Raw genomic sequence first — 18,943 nt, forward strand, 5'->3', positions numbered from 1 at the left:
CCGGTCAACAAGGTGACATCTCACCAGACGGCATGGATGCTACGCCTTCTGAGGATCTAAGTATTGTAGACGGTTCACTTGCCCATACTACGAGTGCCCAGTTACTTCTTGCACCACAGATGCAGCAGTTCTCGTCGATGGACGGCGCTCCGTCTACCTCTACCAAAGACGACGTGCGTGAGGGAGATTTAGGTGCCGATCAGCTACACAGCACCGTGTTGCACCCACTGTGGTCGGACGATGTTGAAGAACTTCCTGAAGAGGGCACGGATGACAGGGGACGGGGTGGCACTGGGGATGCCACTCCTAGCGTGAAAGACTCATAATTTGTAACGGGTTCGGTGGGTGCGGCTTCTGTTGTGGTTATCTTCGATTGTCATGGCGTCTGCCCTAGGTGAAGAGGCTAGGCAGCACACCTTTTGCCTTGCCACAATCAATATCAACGCGACAAGGGCACCACACAAACTGACAATGCTACAACGCATGCTTGATGGGGCGGACATCGACGTGGCCCTCTTACAGGAAGTATGTGTCGCTTGTTTCCTTGACTTCTACGGATATACCGCCCGCATCTCCCACACCTCTTCTACCGATTGTGGTGTGGCTGTCCTGCTACGGGAAGGCTTGGCGGCTACGGACGTACTGAACCAACCGAGTGCAAGAGCCATGGCCGTAACCGTCAACGGTTGTCGACTCATCAATGTATATGCCCCTTCAGGATCGGGGAGACGGAGAGATCGGGCCCGCTTTTTTTCGGAAGATATTACGCGTCTATTTGTGGGCCGCATAGACGATATGGTGATCGGAGGAGATTTTAACTGCACATTATCTCCGTCTGATCAGCAGCCACATCACATCCCGTGTGCGGCATTGGAAATGCCAGTGCGTGATCTCCACCTGATCGACACGTGGCGCCACATCCATGGCCCAGCTCCTGGTTACACCCATTATACAAGTCATTCATCAAGTCGGCTAGATAGGATTTACGTCGCAAGCACCCTTTCGACGGCGACGAGAGGAGCAGAGCTCTGGCCCACTGCACTCACCGACCACAAAGCCCATTTTTGCACCGTTGCCCTCCAACCTGCACGTGTGTGGCGCAGTAGCCCCCCCTGGAAACTGAACGTCGCCCATCTGGACGAGCCGGCATGTAAAGGTGCTGTCGAAGAGTCGTGGAACGCGTCCTTACAGCGTCGTGGTCGTTACCGATCGACCCTCAGTTGGTGGATTGAATGTGCGAAGCATGCTCTTAGGCAAACCTTCATGGCTTACGGCCGGGAAGCGGCGGCATGGAGGAGGAGCACGGAAAACTTTTATTACACCGTCCTACGGGAATGTCTTGCAATGGAGCCCTCACATGACAGGCAGATCATGGTCAATCGCGCGAAAGCGCAGCTCGTCTCCGTAGCACGCCATCATTTACGGGGCGCTGTTATACGGTCGCGTGCTCCAGACATGATAGGCCACCTATGCACCACGTGCTCCTAGAGCGCAGGAGGCGCCGTAGAGCACTGGTAACTGACATGATAACGGGCGACGGTCGACACGTGGTACAACAAGCAGATACAGCAGAAGCCTTCTATGGGCATTACGCTCACCTTTATTCAGCAGTGCTCCCTGATATAGCGACGGTAGACACCGTTCCAGCACATGTCCACGGTACAGTTCTACCAGACATGGTACCGACCTTACTGGGAGAAGTGACAGAAGAGGAAGTGCTCGACGCCATTGGTAAAGGTGCTCCCCATAAATCACCAGGAATCGACGGATTACCATTGGAGTTCTATCGAGCCTTTAAACAACTGTTGGTACCGTGTTGGGTTGAAATTTGTTAGGAATCGATGTCCCCTGGTATACCGTTGCCTGTAACATTCTTGGAAGGACTGATTGTCCCCATCCATAAGCCGAAGGGACAGAATCATGTCCACGATTATCGCCCCTTAACATTATTGAACAGCGACTTCAAGATCTTTTCGAGGCTGCTATCAGAACGCATTCGCGGCACACTATTGCACGCCCTGTCCAGCGATCAGACGTCCTTGGGGGGGACCCAACAACACCAGAACTGCGTTATGTCGTTACAGAGATCTCATCTCCCTTGCACGGGTGAGATGTTTGCCGGCAGCCCTGGCGTCTACCGACTTTAGCCAGGCTTTTGACCGTGTGGGCCACACTTTCCTCACGGCCGTTCTACGGCGCATGGAGTGCCCCGACCCCTTTATCACAGTGTTGACACGTCTTCTGCATTGTGTTACTTCTCGAGTTCTTGTTAATGGAAGACTGACGCCACCCATGCCGATCCGCCGATCAGCACGACAGGGATGTCCATTATGAACATTGTTATTTGCATTGGCCTTAGAACCTTTGTTGTGCGGTTTCCGAGACAGGCTCACTGGGACACAGTTCGGCGGATCCATCTATCGCTGCACCGCATTTGCGGATGATTTGTTGATCGTCATACGTGGAGCTGACGATATGGCGGCGGCTTTGGACTAGATTGCAACCTACGGTACAGCTTCTGGTAGCCAAATCAACGTTGACAAGTCCGTCGCCTTGAGCATCGGGATTGGGCTACCGCAAGAACACATTGGCCCCTTACGCTTCCGTGATACTGTCCGCTTCTTGGGCTTAGATTTCATGAACGACATGCGACGCGGGATGACGCTCAATTATCGACGCCTTCTTAACCAAATTCGGGTAGGAATTACCAATCAGCGCTTGCGATCCCTCAACATCGTTCGGCGGGCGTATTATGCCAATGTATACCTTGCGTCCCGCATACCGCATGTCGCCCAAACGCTACCCATTACGGCAGCGCTGGGATACTTCGTCACCGCTGGTATGTTACTGAAGATCAGATACATATCTCTTACCCTCTCCAAGGAAAAAGGTGGTCTCGGCCTAGTTAATGTCCATGATAGGGCCATTGCCCTCTATTTTAGCTCACATTTATGACTGCTGCGCCGTTGTCCTACAAGCCTCACGAGTTTGCTTCTGACGGTGCTACGACCTGCTTCACTAAGAGCGCCGGTGCCGCTACAGGACATCCCAGTGCCCCTCTTTTATAAAGGACGTTTCTATTTAGAACAAAGTTATTCCAGTGTAGCGCTCACGACACCACGAATGGCCACAACTCAACGCCTGTATCACGACACGCTGCGACGCCTGACGTTCGGGGCGCGTGGTGAGGAAGACTGTACACGATGCCATGCTTAATTCCGATGTTGTTTCCCAACCGTACGTAGTCGTTAATGGGAAGCTGGTGACACAAGAACGTCTCTACAGTATCCACATGGCAGAATCTTCGAATTGTGTGGGTTGTCATACAGCAGATTCTGACGAGCACGGCCTCAGTTGTGGAGAGGTGGAACCGGTTTGGCACCTAGTGCGGCAGATGCTGGCTTATCACTTGCGAGTTAGGCCGGAGCATATATCTCCACGCGCGTTATTGTTTCCGGATGAGACATTTTACGCCAAGACTCGGACCAACTCCGTCACTTGGATACGTGGACATGCGGTCCATTATCTCTATCGTGACTGCCACAAGAATTTACTTGACTTCTGGCTCTATTTGCAAGAAAGACAACATGTTATTTACGGGCATACCAGATATCGACAATGCTTCGCAAAACTACCTATGGAGTGCCTTTCACAGCCCGCCGTGTAGCTGGAATGTTCCACTCAGTGGTAGATGAGATCAGAACGAACTGAAAACGACCATATATTGAACTATCTTTATCAGTAGGTGCAGTCGCTGGGAAGCCTAACTACGAAGTGGTAGCTTTATTTTCATGTTATGTTTACTATCTTCGATGGTGTCTTCATTCCGTTTTAGTTTTCCAGTCTTGATTAACTATGTTCGCACGTTGATATCGATATAAATAAAAAAATAAAAAAATAAAAAAGTAGAAAAAAATAAAAAATAAAAAACTACCATCCGCACCCTACTAGAAATACCCTGCCTCCTTCCTTTCATCGTGTTTTTGTGGGTTTTCGCACACACGTTAGTCCCGTATAGTGTAGTTTCTTCTCATTTTATATGGGGGATGGTTACATATAGTTAGGAAGGCAACGCCTGAAGAGGTAAGAGTTTATTTTTGTTTGGCACGGACACAAGTGGCGGTGCCCCGTAGGGATGGCTATGATTTTGTTCTATTTCTTTTGCTAGGAAAAAAAAATAAATAAAATGAATAGACCGTCTGCCATGTAAGCAGGAGATCCCGTGCTCGAGTCCCCGTCGGTGTACACATTTTCAACTGTCCCCGTTGACTTATATCAACACCTGTATGCAGCTAAGTGTATTCATTGTAATTTGATTCTAACGAGCTGCAGGATCACCGATGATATCTGTTCTTCAGCCGTCACGGTAGCTCAGCCTTTTCGGTCAGAGGGCTGCTCGCCCTCTGTAATAAAAAAAAACTGAGTAAAGGAATCAACGATCAACTTCCAAGGATATCTTGTGGCGCCCACCCAGACCAAACGCAACGAACAATACCGAAAAAAAATGAAAAAGATGGATAGAGCGTCTACCATGGAAGAAGGAGATCCCGGGTTCGAGTCCCGGTCGGGGTATACATTTCCAACTGTCTCCGTTGACTTATATCAACATCTGTTTGCAGCTAGGTGCATTCATTTCTTTGTAATAGAGTCTTTGTCACCTTATAGGCATTCTTGACTTACACCAAGTCAGCATGTCCAATCACAAACGTAAGCATGTATTTAAAGCAATCCTGATTTGCTTCATCATAGTGGTGCTACCAGTGCCACTCTTATGCGGCTGGCACGGGACTGGAATAGACATCATCTTTCAAATGTTGAAACACGCCTACCAACTTTCGCTTACGTTCCACAACTAGGTGGTGTTTATATTTTTTTCCATCAGTGTATATTTATTTGTGTTCCGAATGGAAATGTTAGAAATGAGGCACTTCGGCAGACTCCATCTTCCATTGCCCCTTTTTCATTTGTGCTATTATAATTCCGTTTTCTTATCCAAGCGTCCATTTGAAAATGGTATAACGCTGAAACAGATCAACCGTGAATTTCTTCTGAAGACTCTTCTGATTATGCACATGCTCTTCAAAACACACTCAGAAATTTGAATCTCAAGGTTTTCATCACCGTTAATAAATAAGAAGTCGCGTAAGGTTTGGAAAACGCAGACGTCAGCTTTGTTAAATGCCGCGGTAGAGAAAGCGTGGCCTGCAATGACGGCGGGATGAGGGTTGACGCGTTGCTGTGTCGTCGGCGGCTGCGTGGCCGCTCGCTACCTGTCCCACAGGGTTCAATTTCCGCAGGGCTCACCGGGAGGAACGTCGCGGTCGACAAACATTACGGCAGCCGGATGGACAGGGATTTCCATGCATCGCACGTTGGCCGTCGGCAGCCCGACAACACTGATCTGCAAACACTGCTGATATCCTTACCGATAGCCCATCGCGTGTGTTGTGATGGAATCAGATAAATGGCCAAACTAACTGTTTGTAGAATTGAACAGAAGTACTACAGTCAGTATAAAAGCGAGAATGTTCCCCATTTTATACAATACCGCAATGACATTTCGAAGAGGCAATGAAAGCTCAAATGACTGCTGTATATAAGATGGGTGAAAAAAAATAGACTCGCGATCTCGCAGACGAATATTCCTAGCGTCGCTTTGCTGCAGAACTCTTGAGCATATGTTAAGAATGTAATGAAATTCTCTGAGACCGATAAAAGCTTCTTCCCACAAATCAACACGGATTTAGAAAGCATTCCTTGTGCAAACGCAGATTTCCCTTTCAACGCACAATATCCTGCTTGCGACGGATGAAGCGCAAGACAGCTTCCGTATTTCTAGGTTTCCGGAAAGTGTTTTACAACAGTTCCACAATCTGGACTGTTAAGAAAGGTCCAACCGTCCGCAATAGTTTCCCCTATAGGATAGGGGGGAGGCGGGGAAGCCAAGGTGATCACGGGGCAAACATCCGAGTCTAGCAAGTCTAGTGTTACTCCTACTTGTGGGTGTAGTGTGGCAGACCTGCGTCTTCAGTTCAGAGATTTTATGGCGGAAGTGCCAGCTGTCAAGCTTTCGAGATACATGGTCAGTTAGTTTTTCGGAAATTTCGCTCTGAGTATTTACCGAGTAACTGAAGACAATGTCTGCTATAACAAAATCCCAAAAATTACCAATGCCTCGTTTGTAAGTACGAGGGTTGTTTTTTAAATAAGGGCCGTTTTTATTTTTAAAAAAAAGATACAAATACTTTTGTAAAAAAACTTTTATTTTCTGATTCTACACACTTTTACCTATTTTCTACATAGTTGCCTTGTTTATTTAAGCACTTGTCATACCGTACAACTAAGTTTTTAATTCCCTCTTCAAAGAATTCGGCCGCCTGCTCCGACAGCCAAGAGTTCATGGCCGCTTTCACTTCATCGTCGTCATTGAAGCGCTGCCCCCCAAGATGGTGTTTCAGGTACCGGAAAAGGTGAAAATCGCTAGGAACAAGGTCGGGGCTGTATGGTGCATGGTCCAAAACTTCCCAGCCAATAGAAATAATCAAATCCCGAGTCTTTTGAGAGGTGTGAGGCCTAGCGTTATCGTGCAGGAGCAAAACTCCTTTTGTCAGCATGCCGCGCCTTTTGTTTTGAATTGCTCTGTGGAGCTTCTTTAGAGTTGCACAGTAGGCATCTGAGTTGATTGTCGTTCCTTGTGGTATAAAGTCCACTAGCGAAACACCACGCCGGTCCCAGAACGCAGTTGCCATAATTTTGCGCTTTCACAGCGTCTGTTTGGCTTTGACCTTGACAGGTGAGGTTGTGTGTCGCCATTCCATCGATTGTTGCTTGCTTTCGGGAGTGATATGGGATACCCATGTTTCATCTCCAGTGACAATTTGACTCAATACGTCATCCCCTTCTTCCTCGTAACGAATCAAAAAGTCCAATGAAGTGGCAAATCTCTTCCCTTTGTGGTCCTCTGTGAGGAGTCTGGGTACCCACTGAGAACACAGTTTCTTAAAGTTTAGGTTTTCAGACACAATTTTGTACAAAACCCATCTCGAAAGTTGTGGAAATTCCTAAGATAGAGTGGAAATTGTGAATCTTCTGTCCTCACGAATCTTTGTTTCGACTGCAGCCACCAAATCTCCAGTGATCACAGAGGGCCGGCCTGAGCGTTCTTCGTCATGGACGTTTTGACGGCCATTTTTAAACTCTCTAACCCATTGACGCACTTTACCTTCACTCATTGCATTCAAGCCATGAACTTCTGTTAACTGACGACGAATTTCTGCAGCTGATAGGCTTCTCGCGGTCAAAAAACGTATCACTGACCGTATCTCACACGCGGCGGGCGATTCAATAATCGTAAACATTATAAAGTAGCACAGCGATGCGTACACGTCAGCTACAGAGCTGCAACTTGCATCAGTGTGAACGGAAAGGATGCCGGCAAGTGGCGCGGTGGCTTGTTGCGGCGTCCGCGCGAACTACGGGACTATACCCGCGAACGGCCCTTACTTAAAAAACAACCCTCGTATATAACCTAACCCACGCTTCAAGTTTAGTTGTTACTTTAACTAGTTGCCGTATATGACAGCTGATACTAGACGTTTAGGAGATCAGCGCCAAGGGACAAAGATCCTACGACTAGCTGGGGCAAACGTCCGCACGCCATGTGTACCTTCCCCCCATAATGTTTTTCTTTTCTTCCTTAAGGTTACAACAATGAACACGTAGGTATATTTAAGATATTTAATGGAACTTAATTTATAGTTTCCTATTTCACATCTACTGATTCAATGTTAATAAGACTAGTTCAATTTCATGTTACAGAAACCACGAGAGAAAAAGTCCTCCACGCCGTTGTCTCCGGAAACGTTAGAGAAGGCTAATAAAAAATGGATCGTGCATTAGGTAACGCAGCTAAAAGGCTTGGACGAAACGAACCAAGTCACGTAAAAGATTTAAAGCAGGCTATGGAGTAGCATCAATGCGCCATTTCAAGACAGTATGTTCTCAGACAGAGGAAAATGAATTGGCGGAACACTCTATCAAACTGCATTCTAAGATCCCTGGCCTTAAGTTTAAGCGCTTCCGATATTTTGCGTATCAGTTTGCGGAAAGCAATTGCGTAAACCACCCAGATGGCAGGGGAAGTCTGGGCTCGGTTACTGATCACTTTTCATAATTTAAGCTTGAAGCAAAAGGGAATAAATCAGTATCGCGAGGATAATGAAGTTCAATAAAACACAAATGGAACGTTTTTCCAACAACTTGGAAAAGTAGCAGTCTAAATATAATTTTTGGCACCATCGATTCTATAATGAAGACGAAAGAGATACATGGATTGTACTGGGAAAACTGCTGAAAAGTTTGCCAATAAAAGGCCAAATAATAGTAATATTATGTGTTTCTTTGCGTTAAAATGTTTTGTCTCTCAGTTATCGATTTGTTACTGTCTTGTTTTGATGTATAATACGACCAAGATGATGGAGGCAATGATGATGCTGTTGATGATGATGATGATCATTGCGATGATAGTAATGATTTTGATATAATGAAACATTATGTAAGTTAATTATGGCAGTACCCTACAAATACTGTAAGTCTTGTTCAGTTTGTTATAATTATAATAATTTCTTGTGTGGAATTTTGCCTCATTATAATAGGAGTTTTACTCCAGGCCTAGGTCAAGGCTCCATTTCCTTCATTTATAACATTTTGTGAAATGTGACTTCAGTACATTATCCAAGCAATCTCCAACTTATGGTAAAGTTTAAAATATTGTCCTAAACGTATTGTGTACAATATTCATGTCATGTTTTAATATCATAATTTATTACGGAAATAGCTGTGTCAGATTCTGGGCTGTGTGTAGGAACCTAAGACGTTATTCCTTGCATAATAAAAGTGAACACTTTCATTGCATTACCTCCGATTTTTATTGTCTCTGTTGTTGAATGTAATTTTAATGATTCCGATTTCGTCCTTGCTCTGATAAAGACGAAGGGAACTTATAATTCTGAATATTACGTATTACAATTCGGTAGTAAGAGTAAAAGTGATATTCAAAAAAGAAATAAACGAGTGCTCACCACTGATAAACAATTAGCTGAGACTAGAACGTAAATGTTATTCTTTCCAGTCATTGTAATTACTGTAGAATGTTTCAACTACACTATGTAGACGTAGGTGTAGGGGTGATCCGCGGACGAACCTGCAAATAAAAACAGCTACTTTTAAAGGACTCAAGAGCACATAACAAGAAATCTGCCACAGCTCTTTACAGAACATTACCACACGACAAAACGCACACAAGCCGAGTTTGGTTTCAAGTGACATTTCAATGTAACCGGAAAAGCAGAAGGGAAAAATAGAAAAATGTGCCCACCTTTGCAACTTTGTCGCCGCCTACCCTCTGCAAGTAATGGAACCCAGCCCATAGTCCTATATTTGAATGTTTATCACAGACAAGAATACCGTCAGGGCCGCACTTGTTCTCTACATACGTTAATGATCCGACGGATACATTGTGTAGCAACAAACGACTGGCTGCTGATGGCACTGTAGTGTACGGCAAACTGTCGTTTTTTGAATGACTCTAAGAGGATACAGGATGACTTGGACAGAGGTTCTATACAGTGTGACGAAGACAGCCTTCTCTTAATACATAAAAATGTAAGTGCAGGAAAAATATTCCTGTAATGGTTAAAAGATCTTATAAAATTTTTGTTGTAAACTCTTCTAAAAGTCTGCAGAGTCGGCTTGTAGCTGCTAATCCTCATTTGTTGCGGAATCGAGAAGTAATCTGTGATAATGAATCCTGTCTTCAGGTTAATTGCATTTTATGTGGCCAGGATATGTGCCCCATAGAACGTTGGGAGATCGTATTGGTTTAATGACTTAATGTAATACAGACAATTTAATTTGACGATGCGGTTCATTATGGCGAAACAGGTTATACCCCTGATACGAAACTTCCTGGAAGATTAAAACTGTTTACCGAACCGAGGCTCGATATCGCAGACAACTGCTCTACTGACTGAGCTACCCTAGCACTAGTCGCGAGCCATCCTAACGGCTTTAATTCTGCCTGTACCAGTCAGTCAGAGAGCACCTGCCGCTGCTAATAAGGCGAGTACACCGTTCGTTTGTTATATATATTTTTACGAGCTTCAAACAGGAGCTACTTCTGTAATGGACAGGAACTGTGATTTCTGTGTGCAGATACGAGCTGAGCTGGTGACCCTCCACTCACAGCTCCAGGTGGTGCTGGCTTTCGTCACACAGCTTGAGGCTGCTGCCAATGGGGATCACTGTGGGGGTTCAGATGCGGGGATGCGAGGGACGTTGAGCATGTCCCACGTGTCCCCCGATTGGTCCACTGCTGGGACTGCCCCAGTTACTGCCTGCACTGAGGTTGACCCCTCACCCGAGGTCTAGTGGAGATCATTCCAAAGTTTGGCAGGCAGTGAAAGACATACTGAGGGGTCGACTGTAGGGCCTCCCCAGTTCGTCTGACAAACAGGTTTAGGGCTTTATCTGTGGATGACGAAGTCTCTGAGCCGGATGCAGTCGTCCACCCTGTTCCAGACGAAGCTCCTCAGCCCAAAAGATCTGATCATTCACGGAGGGTGGGTTTACTGGTAGTTGGGAGCTCCACCGTTAGGTGCGTAATGAGGCCCCTTAGGAACATGGCTGCCAAGGATGGGAAGGAAACCAGTGTGCACTCTGTGTGTGTACTGGGGGAAGTCATTCCGGATGTGGAAAGGGTGTTTCCGGATGCCATGAAGAGTACAGGGTGCAGCCAACTGTTGTGGTGGCTGGGCGGTTTTTTATGCTAGAGGGTCACAGGAACCAACAGAAAAGGCGTCCATCTAAAAGGGGACAGGTAAAACACAGTAAGGTAGTTGTAGTAACGATTGGTATTGCAAATTGTTGTAGCTGTGTTGGGAAAGAACCAGAGCTCCAAGCACTGAAGCTCAACTAGTTATAGGTACGGAAAGATGGTTAAAGCCGGAAGTAAGTTCAGACGAATTTTTTTCAAACGACAGAACATTGTTGAGGAAGGATAGATTAAATACAGTTTGTGAACGAGTATTTATTCCTGTCAGAAGTACTTTACCTTCTAGCGAAATTGAAGTAGGTAGTTCATGTGAAATAGAATGGGTAGAGGTTATACCTGACAATCTAACAAAACTATTAATTGGATCGTTTTACCGACCCCACGACTCAGAAGATATAGTTGCTGAAAGGTTCAAAGGAAACTTGATTCTCATTTCAAATAGGTACCCCAATCATACAATTATAGTCCGTGGTGACTTCAATCTACCCTCGATATGTTGAAAAAATTATACGTCTAAAACCGGCGGCAAGCATAAAACGTCATCAGAAATTGTACTGAATGCTTTCACAGAAAATTACTTTGAACAATTAGTACATGAGCCCACTCGAAGCGTAAATGGTTGCGAAAGCATACTTGACCTCTTAGCAAAAATAATCCTGGACAAATAGGGATCATCATGACGGTTACAGGGATTAGCGACCACAATTCAGTTGCTGCTATGCTCAATACCGTAACACCCTCAACCATAAAAAAGAAACATCTACTTAAAAAAGCTCATAAAAATGATCTTAATATCTTTTTAAGAGACAGTCTCCACTCCTTCCATTCTGATCATGTAACAGTAGAAAAGATGTGGAATGTTTTCAAAGAGATAGTATCGACAGCAATTGAGAGATATATACCACATAAATTAATAAGTGGTGGTACTGATCCCCCATGGTACACGAAACGGGTCAGATCGCTGTTGAAGAAGCTTCAAAAAAAGAATGCCAAAGTTAAAAGAACGCTACATCCCCAAGATTGGCAAAGTTTTGCAGAAGTTCGAAAGATAGCGCATATTTCAAAGTGAGATTCTTATAATAATTTCCACAACGAAACTCTGTCTCTCTCTCTCAAGTAGGGACTGAATGTCGCCTGGTGGTGATGTGGGCATGTGACACAACCAGGAAAATACAGAGTGTTAGGGGCCTAGGTACAGGTACCATGACATTCAGGGTGTCAGTTGTTTTTCCTCTGTATTTAACAGTCTTCCTACAAACACAATACATCAATTACTACCTGATGTTATCTGCATGGTAGTAACTGCACCACGAAGTGGACAGTACCTGTCAGTATAAGTTCTCCGATTTGCGTCCATGAGTCCACACTTTAATATCTGAAATACCTGACCTGCAAAACAGGGATACGTGATAATTAATGGGAGTTGTTTGTGTCATGTGTACTTGACAATACTGACCATTACAAAAACAAACTCCTCATAGCAGCTACAATTATTAGTCTGGAAATAAAGTGAATACTGTTTTAATGTTGTTCAGTGGACTGTCCTCAGTCATCAGTAAGATATATGCACGTGTAGCCCTAGCACCAAGTATGTAAGCTGAGAAGAACGAAGGGGAAACATTCTGGTGCAGATATGGGGCGCAAATGAGGAAATACATAAGCGGCTTGGGCAAGGTTCAGATCGTTATGGTACGACACCTGAGAACGAGCACCTCGGAAACGGCTCAGCTTGTCGACTGTTAGCGTGCTTCTGTTCTGGGCATCTACAGAAAGCATTTGAACGTTGATGAAACCCCGAGGTGATATGTTATTGGATGTCTAATGACAGGAAGTCGAGGTCGAGGCTTCTTAGCTCCACAAAATGGTGTAGGCGGCGATTTGTGGCAGATGTGATAGAGTGTATTGTTGGCGTAGGCACAAATGTTTCGGAGCACAGCGTTCATTGCACACTGCTGATCATGTGGCTTCCGTGTTTTTACATGTGGATCCATGGATATCTTCAATTGTGATTGCATTGGTCGTGGCACCATCTAGATTTGACCATGGACCGATGGAAACGTATCGCCTTGTGGTATAAGGCACGTTTTTCGTTACACCAGATCGATAGTAGTTCACAAATGTCCTATTTCGTTAATTTCTTTAACATGGGAGACGAAAAACCAAAATAGGTGACTTTTATGACATAAAAATCCACAAGAAAAATATGAGGAGGACAACAAACAAGAAAATAGCAAATATTCATACCGCAATCGTAAATCGAGCAGACCAATGCCACCCATAGCTAAACGTAGAGAGTGATTATTCCACTGAGAGAGCAATGGCTTCAGTGAATGTTGATGATCTTGCGTGTGAAATATTATTCATAAGAGAACTGCTGAAAGCAGAAAGTAAGGCGGAACCTAGTAATCTGTACACTATTATTATAATGTTCCCCTGCTGACACTCATCTCAGCAACAACTACGAGCGCTGTTATTCCACATTTTCGCACCTTTCTTGTGCTATGTAAGTCGGTAGCCCCATATCGGCGCACACTTCGCAGCTCCAGAAAGAATGGAGAAACGGAGGAAGCCGCCAGGCAGCAAAGCAGCCTGCGGAAGAGTAACCCAAATTAAAGGCAGGCGACAAAATCCGACGGACAGACTGGAGACAAAAAAATGTTCGAATGTGTGTGAATTCCTAAGGGACCAAGCTGCTGAGGTCATGGGCCCCTAGCCTACACACTGCTTGAACTAATTTATGCTAAGAACAACACACACACCCATGCCCGAGGGATGACTCGAACCTCTGGCGGAAGGAGCCGCGCAATTCGTGACAAGGCGCCTCACACCGCGCCGCCACTCCGCGCGGCACTGGGGACAAGACTAACAGACCAGGACAAGGACAAACAAGCTAGACGACAACAAGGCACTACGCAAGTCCGTCTACATGTTAATGACAGGACCAAGAGCAATGGACGGATAAATCCAAGGTGCGACCAGAGTGAGTAATCGTGTAACAAGCAACTTAGTGATCTAAGAGTCCTAGTACAGCGAAGATAGATCAGAATGTACCAACCGCGAGCAATGGAGTTACCGGCTGTGTTTTTTTTCTTTATTGTTATTTCATTCCCCTGCCCCATATGGGCAGGGGAGGGCTGTCAGCGGCACAATCCGCCGCTCTTCAGCCGAGTGGCATGAGAACTAAAACAAGAATAAAATGATACACTCATAAGGGGATAAAAAAGGGGAATATAAAACAGAGTAGGGGGAGAAAATGGAGGTAAAAATACACTGACATGTAGACGTTCATGGGGGACAGTTAAAAAAGTCACCATTTTAAATAACACAGTTGGCGATTCTTAAAACACAGAGAAGACACTGAATGCGCATGCACAGGTTAAAAGTTGGCCACAGTATTAAAAACATTCCGAAACAACACACTTAAAACTCACTTGGAGCACACACGACGAAGAATAAAACTACCAGGTGGGACCTGCCGAGGGAAAGGTCAGAGATGATGGAAATGGAGGGGAGAGCATGGGGCAGCTGGGGAAGCGGCGGGATGAGGAGAGGAGGGGCAACCGTGGGTTCACGAAGAGGCAGGAGACACGTGGGGCAGGAGGGGAAGAGGGAAGACAGTGCAGGAGGGAGTGTAGAGACACTGAACGGAGGCACAAGAGATGGAGGGGGAGTAGGAGGGGAAAGCACCGGCTGTGCACTGCGCGGCCACCTGTATACCCACCGCGTGAGACGCTATTGGCCGCCGTACTTTCGTGCCGAGAAGGTGGCGCTCTCACCGAGCGAGCACAGTGCAGCGCGGCCACGGTGCCCTCTAATGGCGATCTACGTCCATCTCTCCTGGCGGGCATTCAAATTCTGCGACGGCCGATACAATTCCCTGTTTATGTGATTGGAAAAAAAAAACATGAGGAAACAAAGGGTGGTTTGTAGCTTGTTGTTGTACACCTATTGTCGATTTTCTGTTGTACGTTATGCGGTCACCTCAGTGTTAAAAGTTATTGTGCAATCCGTATGTTAGCAGCTGAACAAACAGCAGAATTCAGCGCACTCACAAAACTCTCGTTACAAGGCCTATGTCATTAATGCAGTATATTCCAAGTCTGCAACTAGTAACCGTGCAGTTTCGTCAGTGGTACGTCAGTCAAACCAACTTTTTGTCCGAGTTAGTGGTAAACGTGTGAAATTTCAGTTGTACGCTGGTGCCTCTGTCACATTGCTAAACCGTCACACATATGAACAGTTGGGCTTCTCACACCTGTCTAAAACTAGCACGCAACTGACGGTTTATAATGGACAAGACATTGCCGTTCTCGGAACATGTACTTTGCCTGTTATGTATCGCTCGCATACGCGAACAATGACCTTTACAATGCTACAGTCACGCGCGTGTGAGAACATATTTCGTCTTGATTCTTTTGATTTGTTTGGGTTTAACATTCAGGACAATGTGATGTCAGTGCCTGCATTCAGTGCCAAAGACAGTACAGCTATCTTGCTAAAAGAATTTCCGGAAATCTTTTCTGAAGGTTTAGGCAGAGCTAACAATTTTGTTGCACTTATTACGCTCAAAGACAATGCTCAGTTGAAATTTTGCCGGGACGGAACTGTCCCCATTGCATTACGGGACAAAGACGCTGCTGAACTTAAGCAATTGCAAGGTAACGGAGTTATTTTGCCCATATCAACTAGTCAATGGGCAAGTCCACTATTTTTGCTACCCAAACCTTCAAGTCGCATTCGCCTCTGTGTTGACTTTAAGTCTATAGTCAACCCACAAACTGTCAGTGATACCCCTTTCACGCCCAGAGGATGTCGTGGACCGATTAGGCGCTGGTCCCTACTTTCCACTCTATGAAGAATCTCAAAAGCTTGTGTAGTGAATACTCATTTGGGCCTGTTTAAATATTTGCATTTGCCTTTTGGCAGTGCTTCCGCATCTGCCATTTTCCAACGTTATTTGGAACAGCTGACTGCTCAAGTGCCAAATCGTTTGAACTACTTGGACGATATTGTCGTAGCAGGTGGTACACCTGGAGAACATATTGCAAATTTACGCGCTTTGTTTCGTGTGTTGTCTGATGCAGGACTAAAGTGTAGACTGGACAAATGTGATTTTTGAAACCTGAGTTCCAGTATATTGGTCATATCATAAACAGTCAAGGCGTACATCCTCTTCAGTCGCATTTGTTAGCCATACGCGACTTGCCAGTTCCTCGCAGTGCCACAGAATTGTAGTCAGTTTAAGGGAAAATGAACTATTACATTCGGTTCATACCGAATGCTGCACAGATCGCAGCTCTATTGCATCGCTTGCGGCGCAAGAATGTCCCCTCCGTTTGGACAGATGAGTACCAAGTACCTTTTCAAAAACTTGAAGACGCATTGCTCAGTGTTTGATTGCTTAGTTCACTTTGATCCTGATAAGCCAGTTGTATTGCAAGTTGACGCTTCTTCTTACGGAATCGGTGCAGTGCTTTCGCATATAATTAGTGATAAAGACAAACCTATTGCTTTCGCATCACAAGTGTTGTCCAAAGCTCAGAGTAAATATTCACGAATTAAAAAAGAGGCTTTGGTTATTGTGTATGGTGTCCACCAAATTCCACCATTACCTGTATGTCAGAAAATTATACTTAGTAACGGATCACAAGATTTGCAGTTCTTGTTTCATCTGACGAAGCCGGTTTTTGTACGGACTACCCAAAAAATTGCAAGGGTGCATTTTGTTGTTGCCTCAGTACCAGTACGAGATAGTGTACCGTCGGACAACTCAACATGGTAATGCGGGCGCGCTTTCACTTCTTCCGACAGGCCCTGATACAGACTCTGACGCTTCTGCTGCATCTTTTTGTCACATCGATGGTCAGGATTCTGAATTTCTTCAGTCTTTTCCACTGAATTGCACAAGCCACGGAAGCTGATCAAGTTGTGAACATTTCGCTCAACTACATTCGCACATCTTGGCCTCGTTCCTTGCATTGCTTAAAGAACTCCGTTGTGGGCCGATACTTTGCACGTTGGCATAGCCTCGCTGCCAGAAAGGTGTAATTCTTGTTCAGAATGACTGTGGACTGTCACGTCTGTTGATCACTAAAGCTTTGCAAAACGAAGTGTTGCAGTTACTTCACCATGGACACTGGGAGGATTGTTCGTACGAAACAGTTAGCTCCTCGACACTGTACTTGGCGGGGTATGGACAACCAAAAAGAACAGATGACGTCACAGTGTCACGCATGTATGAAAAATCAGACCGCTCCGCCACAAGAGTTCTCTGTTTTATAGAAATAAAACTACTAATGTAATTTGTCTGAATCGTTGTATAGCATTCCGAGAACGCAGCATCCTTTAGACTCCCTATAAGCGTCGAGTGGGCAAGATCCATCAGTTCTCTCTTACAAAAATGTAATGATACCTTAGCGTTGTTGTTAGAAATAATAGAAATAACTGTACGGGTTCTCAAGACATTTATGTAAAAATTTATGAATATTTACGACAGAAGAGAAAAACGCGCAACTTCCGTTTTGCATCCACCTGACTTTAAAATTCTCAAGCCGACTGCTAGGCTCGTGTTCCCGCTATCATGTATTTTACACCCTGTTTTTAACGTACTTCCATCTCAGTACGTTAATTTAAATTACTACTGTCACTGAGCTGCTGCTTTGCCTGACCGTGAGCGGCGTTAGCAGCACGTATTGATATATCCCCTCTCGTAGTATCTTTGCTCGACTGCTATTACTTCCCGCTCATTGTCTGTTGTAAGTTAGTTGGTCGTAGTTCGGATCGCGAGTAGCCTTTGGAAGTTCGTCGCGAGTTCGGGTCGCGAGTTCGGGCTGCCAGTTAGTCTGGAGCGCAGTCCGGACCTGCCAGTCGGGGGGTTGCAATGTGGCACTAGCGCAGTCGGGTTGGAGCAGCAGTGAGGTCTGCGTCCACATGGCTCGCCCGACCATTGCCGCCGCGCATCACATGAGCCGGGCCACAATCTTGGTGGATTGTCGGTCGGTCGTCCTGCCGGACGAGGCGTTTTGTCTCGCCGATCGTTCATGAATCGGCTGTGTGTGGGTGCGTCAATACCCGATTTTAGTTCGTGTGTGTTCGGTTACTGTTGGGTATCGTTCAGGTCTTCGCGCCAGTGTTTGTCAGGTTGCGTGCGTAGCTGGCGTGATTCCCTTTGACAAGTTATTTTAAATGGTGTCGGTGTACTGGCTCTGAGAGGTCGGCCGTCTCATCGGCCGACGTGTAACTGGTTCTCCGAGCGCTTCTGGGCCCCTTCAGTTACCATCTTGTGGAACTGGAGTCGGTCCTTTCCTGGTGCAGGGATGTCGTTTAGCCAGTGGACGTGTTTCCTCTGCAAGTTTTTTTTTTTAATTCTTTATTATTAAACCATTATAATTATACAAATCAACCCACTTCCTTAATTCATTAGTGGGTCCTAACAGTTATACATTTATATAAATTTTGCAGCTAGTTTAGTTTTAGTATGTGAGCTACACTTATTAGTATAACAATAGGCATCTATTATCTACATATACTGTTTATACCTAATTCCTATAACTAATTTAGTTTATGTATGTAATCTGCAGCGTCACATGTGTGCCAGTGAGGATATAAACCTACTTTCATATGCCTTGCTCTTCGAGCTAACCCCGAAGAGCATGCCCCTGGCACTGGGCAGGCCTCGATGTTAAATTCGCTGCAGTCCCTATCTTAATTTCCTATAACTAAGTCCTACAAGCTAACTTAACCTACGTCATATTTGGTGTGTGTCACAATCGGTGGTTGTTCTCTACTCCCCCTAGTCCTGCACGTGGCGGATTCCAACTTAGATGTAGTCAGCCAGTCCACGCACAGGCGGCATGGGAATAGGGCTTTTGGACGCAATCGGTGGTTATTGTCATTATTTAGTGTATCTCGCCTAAGTAGTCAAATAGAACTTTTCGAGATACCTCGATTGCCAAGGTGTTTAAAGTCTGAAAGTTTTCCTCTCGTCTGAGTAGTTGGTATGTGTCTCGGTTGGGTAGTCTGTCTCGTAGTGTGTTTGTGATATCATTGAAGAGGGGACATTCGTAAACTACATGCTCGGGTGTACCCTCCGGATCGCCACAGTCGCACGCT

Source organism: Schistocerca americana, chromosome 2, assembly GCF_021461395.2.
Source record: "Schistocerca americana isolate TAMUIC-IGC-003095 chromosome 2, iqSchAmer2.1, whole genome shotgun sequence".
In the NCBI taxonomy this organism is placed as follows: domain Eukaryota; kingdom Metazoa; phylum Arthropoda; class Insecta; order Orthoptera; family Acrididae; genus Schistocerca; species Schistocerca americana.